This window comes from Pagrus major, chromosome 20, assembly GCF_040436345.1.
Source record: "Pagrus major chromosome 20, Pma_NU_1.0".
NCBI lineage: Eukaryota > Metazoa > Chordata > Actinopteri > Spariformes > Sparidae > Pagrus > Pagrus major.
Genome location: NC_133234.1, coordinates 8,817,780 through 8,832,934, shown reverse-complemented (window position 1 = coordinate 8,832,934; position 15,155 = coordinate 8,817,780). Strand labels below are relative to the sequence as shown.

Genomic DNA, 15,155 nt, shown 5'->3' with positions numbered 1-15,155 from the left:
ATTAGGTGTCGATTTTGTGCTACAAATCTAAAAATGTATCACAGTCTACTTTATATATATTAAGGATCTAAAGGACATTGATGTAGAGTACAATGTAGGTTGTTTTAGAAAGTGTGCTTCGCTGTTATTATACAATTAATGTTGCTATTTTCAACATGATATCATTCTTGATGTTAATTAAGTACGAAGTACAAAGTATTTTAGGCAACTTTTAGGCTGTGGAAAGCTGTGAACTCTTGTTATTTCTAGCAACTAATAGCAGTGATTTCCACACTTTTTGACTTGTGACCCTTGAAGACCCCTTGTCAGAGTAATCTGTTTGTTTAATCTGTTTTTTCCACATTATTTCATGTGAAGGATTTTAATAAGCCTGAGGGGTTTGAAAATTACAAGACAAAAGAAAATAAATTTAAGTCAAATCAAGCAAAAAAGCATTTTTTTTTATTAACAAAATAAAATCATTTAAATCATTTTGTGGCCAACACCATTACAAGACTTTTAGCAAGTTAATGATGTTTGGTAGTAGTTTTTTTATGGAATATTTTAAATTTAAACACTGAAAAGCCACTGATTGGGTTGGGTTTTAAATTCCTGAGGTATCAATCAGTATTAATGGAAACCGATACTATTTTCCTTTTAAGGTTTTTATATTTAACTGCAAGATTAAAAACATGTTTAAGTCTTTTCTCTTTAATTCGGCCAATCATTTCCCAGCCCCCTGGGTAAATGATGGCCTCAGGAGAAAAAGGTCAGTCTATAGCTGCAGTTCACTGCTTGAGCTTGTACAGTCCCTCCACGCTTTCCCAGCCAAGGACAGATCCTCTCATCGAGGAACGTGCCATTACTTAACGCCGGCTGCCCCATATCAAGACTCAGGGCAGCGATTCCGATTGACGATGATAATTTAATCACCGTCTTTCAGCCGAGCGGACCACCAGGGAGGTGCACAGATGTCCAGGCCAGTCTGCATGGGAGTATTTGAGCAACAGAGTTTAAGAGCTTTAACTATGATATATTCCACCAGGGATCGTTCTAATGGTTCCACCCCTGTGTGGGAGGATTTGGAGGGTCAACATATTGTATTGTGTTGACCCTCAGTTGGTGCTTTTGGCACTAAGCCTGACAAAGCAGGACGACTCTTACATGCAGACCATGTGAATATAGGTTAAATAAAGAGTCAATTATCAGAAGGAGTTTTGTGAAGTAATCCATAGGAAAATAAAAATAGACTTTGCAATAAATGTTCTAAATGTCCTTGTGTACCTATGCCTACTGATCTAAATTGATACAAATTACATATGAAGGGATAGAACAAGGTAAACAGTCCTCCTTTAGTATTCAGCCTCTCTACCATCAGTGGAAAATTAAACATCTCTGAGCTTTATTCATAAGCTGTAAGCTGATATCATCTGAGGTCAGGTTTCCTTCTAAACAGGCTTTCCCCGCTACCATTGTTGTCGCTATATTTAGCAGCAGAGGGAGAGGACACACGTGCCAGTCATGAAGGGCCATACAGGGCCTCTGTTTAACGAGCCGCAGTCACAACAGGCCAGTGTGCTGCTGCTGCACAGAGGACTCTGTGTCCCACTGACACGGTTACCACACAGGACAGCAGGTCACCAACAAGTACACCGGACCGCTGGGGAACTCCTGTCTACGACTGGTGCCAATACACAGGATCTGGAAGATTGTTTTTCAGACTTCATATTGTGTAACATTGTAAAGGTGCAACAAGCAAGATATTTATCACAAAATGTCCCTGACATTGTAGCATTTGGTTGATACTAAGACTGCGCGATATACAGTATCATTTCAGCACTGCATTGCACAATAGTCACGTCACAGCCACAGGTTTTTGCTGCTTGATACCAAAGGAAAACTTGCAAAAGCATGCTTTTAATTTTCCATGACTTTCTACAAGAGATTTAATCAAAATTTTAAACAAAATGTAATCTGACTTAAGGGTTTTTGGATATACAGTTTGTTGCTAGTGAGTGACATTCAGGCTCTGTAAGCACGACGAGTGTGTCTCAGATCAGCCGCTGTTTTTTGGTAAATGGAGGAAAGATTAGGCCTAGGCGATAAAACGATAGCGGTGTGTATCAGCGATAGACACATCATTGATAGCCAAAAGAAAATACTGCGATAAAATGTTCGATAGTTTCAAATGTATGCATTTCATGCAAACCAATGGAAAACCTATAAGGTATAAGCCCTGGCTTATAAACAGCCACATCCCTTGTCAATTTACTTATTTATGTCATTTTATTTGTGGGTTTTTCCTTGTTGTGTGCCTTGATAAAGTGGTCAAATTCAGAATAAAGAGGTTAAATTCAACCTTTTTTTTACCTGGTCTTTAAAATGATAAAAATATGACAGGTAATTAAAATAGATCAATAATTATAGATATCTACCCATATAAAACTTCACTATCGTGATAGACTTTCAGCCATATTGCCCAGGCCTAGGAGAGATATGCCAGCTTTGCCCTCGGCATCAGATCACGTTGCAAAGTCAGCGTCATTGTCACCAGCTTGTTGTAAAACATAAGTCTTGTCTCTGGGGTATTGTCTCCAGGGGATATTTCTCCATGAACTCATGGAAAAACATCCCCTGACCCTGTCACATCCCCAGACTGGCCCTCCACTGGCTAGTGTCATGTGCATATTACATCTTGCAGACGCAAGGCATTAATTAACGTGCACATCTGACGCTTTAAACGAATGCTGAATATGCGAGTCAGCCATCATGCGCACATGACTCGTCTTTCTTTTTGTGGTTGTGAACTGGATTGAAACTGAACTGTTATGAGGTTGTGGGGAAAACAAAACTGACTATCTACCAAGTGGATTGAACTTCTAAGTAAGTGTTTCACATACTCACACCAGTATTGAATTGAGTTGATACTGCAGGACTGTTAATCAGGGGCAATTAGTGATTGGCCAGAAGCTGAGGTTTCTGAGATTCAAAGCTTTTGGGATCACACTGTAGACCAAAACCTGCATGGGAAATAGCCTTGAAATCAGGGACTCCCCATTGTTTCTATGGCCAATTATTACGACATCCCAATGGTCCAACAAATGTCCCATTGGACTGAAAGTCCATTATTCTGACGGCCAGTTATCCCACCCATTGCTCTGAAAATACACAGTCTCTCTGCAGTTAGGGTTTTCCCTCAATAACTTATCTGGCTGGTCTTAAACCAAAGAATTCAGGTCATTTTACTGTCTCAGACAAGTTAACAATATTAGAATAAGAGCATGAGAGTTTTTCTTTAGCTGGTGCACGCCCCTATCATGTAAGTCATTAGATGTAGGCCGATCTAAAAGCAGCAATACAACACACTTTGAGAGGAAAGGGGTCGGGGTTAAGTTTAAGAATTGACAACCTCATGGAGATGGTGTATTTTTGAAGCAATGGGCCTTCAGAGCTTTTAGTCAAGACTTGCCACCTCAGTTTGGTGAATAATTTGATTCTGACATACACAAAAAATTAAATCTGTGACTAAATAGAGAATTACATTTAATATGAGTCCCCCCTGCCTGGATACAGACAACCATGCTAATAGCTACATGATTAATATGGTATATTTTCTGTATGGGGAGGCATTTCCATGAAAAGCCATGAGGCTTTAAAATGTTACAACCTAGTTTTTAGTAGCTTACACCGATTTTCCAGCCATGTCTGCAGTCTAAAAATGGTTCCTCGACTCTCGTGCGCACCTTTAAAATAGTGGTTGTGCCGTAAAAATGTCCCCTTATCTTTCCTGTGTGTGTAAATCCCGGCTTGTCTAATCCAAGCTATATAACCCAAATAGAGAATGGCTGCGGTGAGACAGGAAGGATAAGTGGGGGGAAAAAGAGAGAAGGAAAACAAGAGGGAGGTGAAATCCCATCATAGGAAAGAAGAAAAAATCAAGTAAAAACAGAAAATTAAGTGTTGACTTTAATATTTTATATAAATAGTAAGAAACGTGCCTGTGCTGCTCTGGCTGTTTCTGCTCTAATATGTAAAATGAGTTCAGCATCTTCATCCCTGGAATTCAGACTCGCTGCACTCTGCATTTGGACACCAGACGTGTCATCTGCTGCCACTTTAACAGGATTTAGTAATAAAATTTGAGACAAAGCTTGGATGCCAACTGAGTCTTTGACACAGCAGTTCTACAGAAAAAAAATAAACCAAAGAAAAGAAACACTTTGAGTGACATTAGTGTTGCTAAGAAGTGTATTTATACTAAGTATGGAATATGTGAAGGAATCAGAAAATGAAAACAAGGGTCAGAGAAACAGGTTCAGAGAGGCAGGTACCAAATCACTCATCCTAAGTAGGTAAAAATGGACAGATGAAAGCTATATGGACCTTACCTTCCACAGATGATGATGATGTTAGTGTCGATGATGGTGACGGCGGCGGACGGCTGCGGTGACGCTGACGTCTCGCTCCCATGGGTGTCCTTCGGATGCCAGGGCAGGAAAGAGTGGGCTGGCTGTTCACCGGCGGGTGCACCCCTGCCAATGACATCAGAAGTGAGAACATTAGTGTTTACTCATCGCCTCAGGTGCACTTTCTCCAACCACTGACTCCCCCTCCGCTCTCTGCACTTTGTTGTTTCCATTGTACGTTTTCCACTCGGTCTGCTGTGTGGTCATTTATACAGTACATTACTGTAGTAGACAATGCTCTTTTCAATCTCATATGGTTGAATGAATTATGTTGTAACACGGATGTGGAGTGACTAACTGGTCAGTGATGCTTGTACTGCCAATGCATGCGATATTGCAGCTCGTCTGCTCTTAACCATAACCATTTTATCTTTACTTCTATTCCAAAAGAAATCTGAGTTGCAAAAACACGAAGGTCACAGGAATGCATGATCTTGAATTCATAGATGTCTTGCAAAACAAATGAGTATTAAATACCTTTGAATAAAAATAAATCCCACTTGAAAACACCATGTAGTTGTTTTTCTATATGGATTCAGACACCAGCTTTAAAAGCCTTCTAGCTATGTGTGATAATAGCTAAGCCACTGATTGTTCTCTTTTTGGTAAGAATATGAAGGCTTTTGAAAAGAAAAAAAAAAGAGTAGCAGAAAATGAACATTAACTCCTGCAATGCCCAACATCAAGGACATTTCTCTGGTATCATGTGGCAGCATTTTTCTCCCCATGTCTAAGCATTTCAACTCCCTCTGTGTGTCGATAAAGTATCTTGCAGGAAGCCGAACAGCTACCAGACCACATTTGCTCGATCTTTACACCATGTGACAGGTCGCTTGTATCTTTTGATTCAATAGACACATTCTTGAACCAGTGTCTCACAGAATTAGGGCTAGGGTTCTGTCATTTTATATAAGATAGTGGAAATGAGCAGAGGCATTATATTACATAACATATTACATTTGTGATATATATTTAAGCCTGGCAACTGTTCAGACAGTCATTTAGTGACTAAATTGATCACAAGAAAAGAGAAACGATTAATCGGAGCAGCATATTGTCGTCAGGTTAGATGAGGTCAGACATGATGAACTGAACTTCTGTTTAAAGGCAGGCGGTCTGTAATGCATCAAACGGAGAGTCACAGCTCTCCCTCACTGTTCTCCTCTGACCCATCCTGTAGCCAATATCCATCATATATCATACTGCACATTAGAACATAGAGACTAGACATATAAATGTGAACACACCATATGAAAATGTTTTTTTTCTGGTAGCAGAGCTTCCTGTCTCAACCAACACATATTTTATAAACAAGTGACATTTTAAAAATGCTATTGTCCACCATCATCAGGACTGGAGAAGCAGAAAGTTATGGTGCTGCAGGACTCCATTTCCATCACCCAACACCCAGTATGTTTGTCTTGTGTCCCTGAATATGAAGCGACACACACACACACACACACACACACACACACACACACACACACACACACACACACACACACACACACACACTGTCTCAGTCTTAATGCAGTGGCATACTGGGGACATGAAGCAGAGCCTTTTGTGTGAGTGACTGGGGGGACTGCAGTGATGACATGCTACTGCTCGTGACCCTCGGGGTGAAAAGGCAGACATACCAAGTTTGTTGCAGGCTCTATTCTAAAGTTAGTACCAGTTATAAATCCAGACTATACCTCTCAGTGAGGAGGGGCTGAGATAAAGGGAGCAGGTGGAGCAGGACATTGTACATTAACATTAAGCTGCCATTACACACGAACTGTGTTTAGATCTGAGTTTTGTACCTCCTGCTGATTCTGGGTGCTACATGTATGTGTTAGCCATTTGTAAGCAGCAGAAATGGCAAAACTGTTTGCTCACTGAGATCAAGTAATGCTAACCTTCCATGATAATCAACTAGGTAATTGAAACTTGCATTCATATTACATTTTAACCATATATGTGACTGTCTTTTTTGTTTTCTGTTTGTCTGTACGTATTTGCAAACATGACTTGCCAACTAAATCTCCGTCTAGCCAGATCAAACTAGGCCATATAACTATAAAACCCTCCGTCTATTAAATAAAGGCTTGTTTAAATGTATTAAAAATTATTTAATATTCGTGGTTGTTTCCCTCAATGCATTTCCTGCAGCTGGTCTGCAGACACATTTTTGTGTGTTTTACACTTGAGCCAATGTTTGCTGAAATGGAGAAATTAATTTTCAGCTGACAAAGTTCTAGAGTAAGTGCTGAATGCTGACAAGGCAGCAAAGGTCGATCCCCCTCCCAGTTTGTCTTGGGGATGTTGAATAACATTAGCAATATTTCAACAAATATGCAGTGTAAAGTGAAATCCTTGTGAGAACACACACATGCACACACACGGACGCACACACAGTTGTTGTATAAACACAGGTTTGTGCAGTCAAATTTGTTCTTTTCCGAACTGAGGTCGAATACAAAATGCTGAGTGACAGCTGACAGTTTGTTACTTAAGATGTACTGTGCCATTAGCTGCGTTATGTAACGGAGACAATTTCACACTGTCTGCTTCCATTATTTTGGTAGCCTACTTGAATTTGCAGCAAATAAAAAATTTAAACGACACATAAACAAGATAATGATATACAAACAAATCTGTTGTCCAAAATCCACTTTCGCACTCTGCTCCGAGGTTTGAGTGCTAACCAGGCGAGACAGTCTAAGCTTTATTTTCATCAACTCTCTGTTTTCTCTTTGAGTCATCGGGTTTTGACATTATTCTTGGAGCGCTGCTATGATGCAAGTATCTCGTTCGCTCCAGATAAAACAAAGACTCTGGCCCTGTCCCTCTTCCTCCTCCCTGCTCTCGCTGTCTGAAACTGGACTCCATCCATCCCCGATTGTATCATGTTCAGCCCGTCCTCTCCCACTCCTCTCCTTCGTTTCTTGGCATACGGCTCACCGCATGAGGTCCTGGCCTGGGAGGCCTCAGGTTGTAGTAATGACAATGTTTTCACTAAATTGCCCTCTCAAGGCAGACGCAGCCCATATCAGGTTTCATACCATGGTCCATTAGGCTGGTGACTCATCAGCGCTACCCTGACTGTTTAGTTTTTCCCTCTGTTCATGGCTACAACATCTGGGGACCCTGTGGCCAAAGGACAAGAGGGTAAGAGCACCACTGCTTGAGTGTGTAAGGTGCTAAACTGAAGTCTGAGAGGAGCATGGACACTTGTGAGCAGAGATCTTAGCTAGTCTATCAGACACTTTAGTTGCTGTAGATGAGGGCTGCCCAAACTTTTTCCCTTGGAGGGCCAAAAATTTAAGCTACAAGTAATCTCATAACTTGCCTCCAGTGATGTCACTCAGTGAATTAGTGGGTAAAGTAGGCAGCATGTTTGAAAAGTGTGGAATAAAAAAGGTGATATCGCTCGTTCTGCTGTATCGATTTTGATCAATTGTCTCTAACTTGTCTAGAAGTCAAACAGTGCTATAGCAAAACCTGGCACCTAAATTACCCACAATACAACTAAGCCACTGTTTCATCCCTAGAGGCAATTTATCAGATTACATGCAGCTTCCTCTGGAACCACAAGAGGCTTTATAATACTTTTTTCATATGTGCAGTAGTAGTGTGTAAAATTGCTAGAATTAATTGCATTTGTACCTCACCAAAAAAATTATTGTGATATTCTTTTTCACTACAAACATCTTGCAGGCTACACTGAACCTCATGGTGGCCAACTTAGGCCTCACCTCCAGCAGCCCTGTTCCAGATATATGTCTAGTCTAGTCTTTTTTTTGCCACTGACCGTTTGCTTCCTGTCCTGCTACAGTTAGTCTAGTTACTATTGTTACACACTTTCTCAAGCCACACGTATGCAGTTTTGAATGACACACCTGTGGATTTTGTCAGCTCAAGAGATGAACGCCACTCTGATTTTATTAAAGCTGTAACCCCATGAGATGGTTGAAAAACATCTCCAACTGAGTCTTTTATGTTGCCAGGTAATTATTTTTAAAAGAAACAAAAAAAACCTGTAAAAGGGTTTTTTCGAACATGCAGATGATGGCATACATGATATAATGCTAAAAGACTGAGGTTTAGGCTGTTCCCAAACTCAAAGCTTGTAAATTGCATCCACACATAATATGTAATAACATTGACACCCGGTGCCTTTGAAGACTAGCTACAATGGGTAGTGCTGGTTAGCGGGCATGCTAACAGCTTACATTAGAGCAGATTAACTTGTATATGTTACATGTATATAGGTTTTTAATCATAAGGTGTGTAGCTTTTATAATTAATACCATTGTTATGAATTTGGCTCAAACCAATCTATTCCTTACAGTTTGCAGCATGTAGATATTGAAATCTAAAGCTTGACTCACCTTCTGTGTCTACTTATGTTTGCTAAACTTTGACTGGGGTGAAGCAAAAGTTCAATTAAAAGTACAAATTCATACAATTGTGTAATGCCAGAAAAACTCAATCATAATTTGACATGCTCTACAAATAACTTCACCCATGCCAGTTATTCAGCAACAATACGAAGCATGTTCACATAATCTCACCCTCACTTTTCTGTTCAGTGTGTCAGAAGGTAAGGTCGACCCAAAACACTCGGCGATAAATTGTGATCAAAAGACAACAAGAAGCAGGGGGAGCATAACTCACGCTAGTGGGCTCGCACATGTGGTGATCTTCTATAACTCACGCAGGGCTGCTGCTCTCTGTTGCCAGTAACTGTCACAGTGGCTTAAAGTTTTGGCTGAGTGGTCCAACAAGCAGCTTCATGCAGGAACATCCTGGAGAGAACAAAGAACATGAGCTGTGGCCTAATGGGCAGAGAGTCAAGCCTGTGGCTGGAGAGATGCTAGTTTGAGTCCACGCTGGAAAAATCTGTTTGGGGAAAGCGAAAGTGACATACTCTGACCTCAAGAATCTCTAAACTGGATATATGAAGGTTGACAAAATGGACAGAGCAACATCTGTTATCGATCAGCACTTCAAACAGTGTTCTACAGAAAGACAGAACTAAGGATCAAGTAAAATATGTTTTCACAGCTTAGTGATGCAAATGTTCTCATGGCTTCTCTTGTCAGTAAGGAGATGAACTCTCCCAGCACCTCATGCATCCTTAACATTGTAGGCCAGTGCACAAGCTAGCACTACACTATATACAATAAAACTGTGACTGAACCTTATTAACACATTTAAGTACAATGTGCTGTAGTGTGTATATGAACAAAAATGTCTTATGTGGAGTCAGTAAAACAGAACAAATGCATAGTTAGTGACGTACAACTTCTGAATTTGCATGCAACCTAACAGATGAGATAAAGTTATAAAGTTTTATACACGTTGTGTTGAGTCACATTTGGTGACTTTCTTTCTGATGTATCATCAGATGTTTCCCCAGAAGTTACATATTTCTCTGGGTTTGAACATTGTTGGAAACATTTGGGTTAATTTTGAAAGTATACAATGCCGCAAAATATAACCGAAACATACTCGTCATTTTTAGACATTTAAATGCTGAAATGTTATGTATAATATATTGAAGTAATCAAAGAAAGAAGTCTATTGAAAAAAATGGGCAAGAGAGAGAAAAAAGGTCTGTCTAAGTTAGCATCTTTAGCCTGTTAGCGTAGCTGATTGTGCTCCAGTAAACTAGGATTAGCAATAAACGTTTTTTGTAATTGTGTGCAATCTGTATAGCTTTTATATCATGAACTGAAAGGAATGTGCTACGTACAATAGATACTACATATAAGCCAATATAGTTATTTCAACCTCAGTTTTGCCCTTCTAGATAAACTGAAACAACCATTTGGCTCAAACAAATGAACTTATGAGAAATATTTGTATAAATTCATCTTTCAATCCGCAATTTCTTTCCCCCAAATAATTCGTCTGGAGGACTGAGCCAAAGTACAGCGGTGGCTCAGTAAGCGCGCAATAAAAAAGTGATGGTTACAGCTACATTGTACATCTCTCAAGGCCTACTGTGCACCTATCCAAACAGTATCAGTGGATCCAGTTCAAGTTCACAGGATGACCTCAGTTATTCCTTTCCAAATCAAGCTTATTGATATCAGAGCCAGAACCAAATCAAAGAGGATTGGAGGAACATTAGGATGGAAGCAGCAGGGATGAAGATTCAGCCTTAATGTTTTCAAGATCCCAGGAAGTGACATGGAAAATATAAATGTGGGGAGCTGCACTGATGTATTAGGATGAGATCAGCCTTTTATTAAACCATAAGTCAGCTGGTCGGTCAGTGTCCACAGTGACATAAAAAATGAGTTAAATCTTGCAATGATATTTTATTTTCTTTGGCCCGTTTTTTTATTAGTAATTTATTAGCCTACAGCTAACTGGCATGGGTTCCTTTTCCTGCCGTGGCCACCCATGCTAATCTAATCATTTAAAGATGGTTTGGATAAATACTGTGAAAAACAGCATGTCATGTAATTCTCTCACTTTATCCTTTACATAGCAACCCCTAAATCAGATTACACCAAAGCGTTTCAGGAAGGATGAAGGTAGACAAGTTCTCGTACAGAAAGATAACAATAGCTTGCTGTCAGCTAACACCACCCACTGCAAGTACATCCACCCAGGCTAGCACAATGCCTATCCAGAGTATATTGGCTCTGGCTGTGGAAAGATGATCAACAGGAGGGAAGACGCGCTCACATACTCTGATGCATGCTCGTACACACACACTCACAGGCGCAGGGAAGTGAGTTATTGATGGTTATGGTAGCAAATATGTCAACGCTTGTGGAACGAATGGAGCTCATCATCGTCAACTTACCTCTCTGATTCGGGCCATGTTTCCTGAACAATGAGCCTGGTCGGCAGGCACAAAAGGAGATTAAAGAAGAAGGGAGGAGAGGAGGACTTCTCATTAAAGTGTGTTTAACCTTGGAGGCAATATCAATCACAAGGTAGTCCAGCTTTTCCGTGCAAAACCTCAGTGTGTGTTCCTTGTTTTTCAGCTGCAAACAATAAGAAAAATGCATGATATGCGGCGGGTTATATGTTTGATTTTGGCCTTTGAGATTAATGCCGCGGACCCTATGCATCGTGAGGAGGACAAGTCATAAAAAGTCTCAGTCACCTCATTTCAGATTTCCTCTGTTTCTGTTTATTGCCAGCACGGCATCCCATAATGCACAGGAAGTGCCGATATATCTTGGCTACTTGCGGTTAGCGGGGGCATGAACCAGACGTTCTGCCAAAGCAACCCCGTCTCTCTCTCTCTCTCGGCTGGTTTGTGTCTGGTTTTTACTTACACACACACACACACACACACACACACACACACACACACACACACACACACACACACAGACTGAACCAGATACAGTCGAATAATATGTAACTATGCCAATTAGTCCTTGGCAGTATTATGTGCGACTATAGAGAAAAAAAGCCGGTAGAACAACGCGAGGAAGAACATTACGACCCCGTGCAATAAAACTAAGTGGGGGAGCTGCTGCGGTCAGCACACGTGCACGTCCAGACACCCCAGAGAGGTGTTATGGTGAAAAATGTTTCTCAGCATTTCTGCTTCACCCATCAGGATCGGGTTAGCTTAACTCTGCCGAGAATTCAGAATTTAGCCAGAGATTGGCAACACCTAGAAATGATTTTTTTCTTCCGTGTGTTTATGTACGTGTCAGCGCTACACTTTCTACATTTTCAATTAATGTTGTTAATAAAAAAAAAATTTAATATTCAGGGTTTTCCTTGTATTTCTGGAGGGTTTAGGTGCTGTGTAGCCAGGGGAAAACCCTGCTAATATTTTTCCTGTTTTCACCAAAACAGTAAAGAAGTGTTTTTATGGCCGGTATTAAAATGTACATAAAACAATAAATCTTTGCTTTTATTATTTTTTCAAAATATTTTCCTTTGCTTTTTGCCTTGACTGATTACCAAGCACTAGGCTGGATAACAGAGTGCTGCAGGAATGAGTCCTATAACCCATGAATCGGTTAGCATTTTTGCACTTCCAGTTTCCTCGTCTCAAAGTCAAATTGTTTTCGGTTTGATGCCTGAAATAAGGTCTGTGGATGACAGAAGCTTTTTTTAAGCAGATATTTTCATGTCTTGTTCTACGACATAAAATTTGCCAGTCAATACCCCGTGCTTAAAGTGTTCAGGTGTCTTAAAAAGCTGCTCACAATTGTTAGTATATATGTATGTTGAAGTGATAATCTCGAAGATTTTCATGTAAATAAATATCTGTTAGGTTACTATCTATCGCCGAATGAGGTAACACAATGATGATTGCGCCTGTGGCCCTCTGATGAAAGCCCTTGTATCTGCTGTATTACCAAAGATGTACACTCGCTGTCGGTGGCGACTTTCCTGGAAAATACCACAAATGGTGCACAGTTAGTGACGCGGTCAGTGGTTGGTCGGCCAGAGAGAGCAGGTGGTTCGCATCATAATGACCGGAATAAGTTTGCCGCAAGAATTGCCGCTTTCGGACGTCTTTGAGATTTATTTTTTACTCTTTTACCCCTAAGTTGGTCCTTAAATCCAAGATGTATCAGGCAGTAAAATTCAGTTGCTTCATTGCTTAAGTCTTGCAGGAGTAAAACATATCATTCAAACAGTAGGCAAGTAAATGTTCTTGTTAGCAAATAAGAAACTACTTAAATGTTATTAACATGGGTCTGGTGTGCTCAGGCTGTGGCCTCACCTGAATCCGTTCCTGCTGGTCACTTCTCCTTCATATCTGGGCTGCATCCATTCTGCTGTGACACACTTCCATGTGGACTCAAGGGGCAGGACAGCTTCTTTGAACATCTTTGTGAGATAGGACATTGTTGGTTACTCTGACATACAGGAAATATAATAAAGAGGCACTGTCCAATATGATAAAACAGAGCACTCTTACTTTTTATTCACTGTTTGTTTCCATCATAACATAGAAGGATGGACTGAACATTACAGTCATTTTTAATTTAATACATATACATTTATATCTCATTCTGTGAGTCTCAGTTAGACAACTATTTAACCACATAAAGTACATTATAATTGAATTCCCAGTACTTACTATATAGGTATTATCCAAAACAAAAACAATGCAGGTCTGAGTCCTGTCTCAGGAGATAACTTTAAGGCTTGACAAGGGCTGCTTTACCTGCTAGTACCACTAGCTAACACAAATGTCATCCCCTCAGTCACATTGCTCAACCAAATGCACATACGCACTTTATCATACTGGGGTAATTTTGGCTTCAGGTGTTGGCTAACATCACCAAATACACTGCCAATACACAGCAGTGCATGCTGACGCGCTAATTCCGGTTAGCGCGCTAACGTGCTAACGCGCAGGCAGGCATGCTAACGCGCTAATCGGAATTAGCATCCTAGCTAGCTAATAATAGATTGCCATCGAAATGATACGTATTAAAACATACATACGGGTATTTTCATTCTGCAGATTGCATTTTGACCATAGCCAGGCGGTGTTACTCTCCATTAACCAAAGTTGTGGATTAGCTACTTCTCTGTTAGCATCATGTGTGAACATAGCACTAGCTGGCTCCTCTGCTTTGTGTCTGAGCAGCCTGCAGCTCACCTGGTGGCGTTATCTTCACAACGTGACTAAAACTTGAGTGAAAAGACAGCAGAACAGTGGCTACTTACCCCTGTCAGGCAGAGTATAATCCTTGGAGGACTCAAGGGACAGCTGAATGACACAACGAAGAAGCTGCATCGCCATAAAAGAAAAAAAAGGAGTTGCTCTGCTGCTAGCCAAACCCCATTCAAACTGGTTCTGTCCCTTCAGGTGCAGAGCTGGTCATCTTAGTAACCTTAATTTCAAGCACTTCCAAGGACATCCAGGACTTCATTTCATAAACAGACTTAAATGTCATAAAACACAATTTAATTTCAGGTATTAAAGAGCTGTTTGAATATGAATAATTCTTAATTAGCTGTTAATTTCATACATGCAAATAAACTAGCCTACTATAGACACATGTAAGGGGGGTTTGTGTCAGCCATGCTGAACTTGACCCACCCAAGGCCCCTGAAAGAGTTTTCCTAGTGGCCAAACCCTGTAATTACATCCTCAGTGGCCCACAAATACTTTTTCCCATAAGCTTAAATTGTGAAATAAGTGTCTCTAAAACGGTGGATACATTTTTTTGAGCATCAGGCCACAACCGAAATGACTCATTTCACATAATTTGAGCCATTCGGTTCACTTTATCTTACCGAGGTAGTTTTAACTTTAGGTGTTGGCTAACAACACCAAATACACCGCCAACACACAGTAATGTGGACTGCTACCACACTAAGGGCTGTGCTAATGTTGCTAGCACGCTAACATGCTGATTAGGATTAGCGACACGGGAATGAAGCGCTCTAAAACAGGAAAAACCAGGACGAAAAGGAAAATAGTGTGGGTCAGAGGATGGATCATGAGGCACGGACTCACATTGTTTCTGAGTTTGCTCAGGCACAGTGCCTAAGCCCTATAATGGCAGTAATATTAATTTACCTGGTATCATTTTTGCTCGCAAAATCATCAAATCCCAATAAAACAGTGCTTCGTGACAGTTTCCTGATGCATAGTCAACAGCGTGACCTTATAATCCATCTGCTGACGCCCTGGCACCACTTTAAGCATGGACATTTTCTGTTTTATGATGTTTTCAGAGCGGAAAAATAGACCTTGGGGATGTCTGATGG

General features: G+C 40.5%; 1 long non-coding RNA gene across 1 annotated transcript in view; it reads right to left on the bottom strand.

Moving 5' to 3' along the window:
- LOC141016071 (uncharacterized) overlaps nucleotides 1-13,248 on the bottom strand; it is a 97,311-nt gene extending 84,063 nt beyond the window's left edge. Inside the window, exons 1-3 of the long non-coding RNA XR_012180574.1 lie at nucleotides 13,150-13,248; nucleotides 9,108-9,238; nucleotides 4,368-4,511 (exon numbers count right to left, since the gene is read on the bottom strand). This is a non-coding gene — a long non-coding RNA (uncharacterized lncRNA). The remainder of the gene's footprint in view (nucleotides 1-4,367; nucleotides 4,512-9,107; nucleotides 9,239-13,149) is intronic.
- Nucleotides 13,249-15,155: the final 1,907 nt, after the last annotated feature.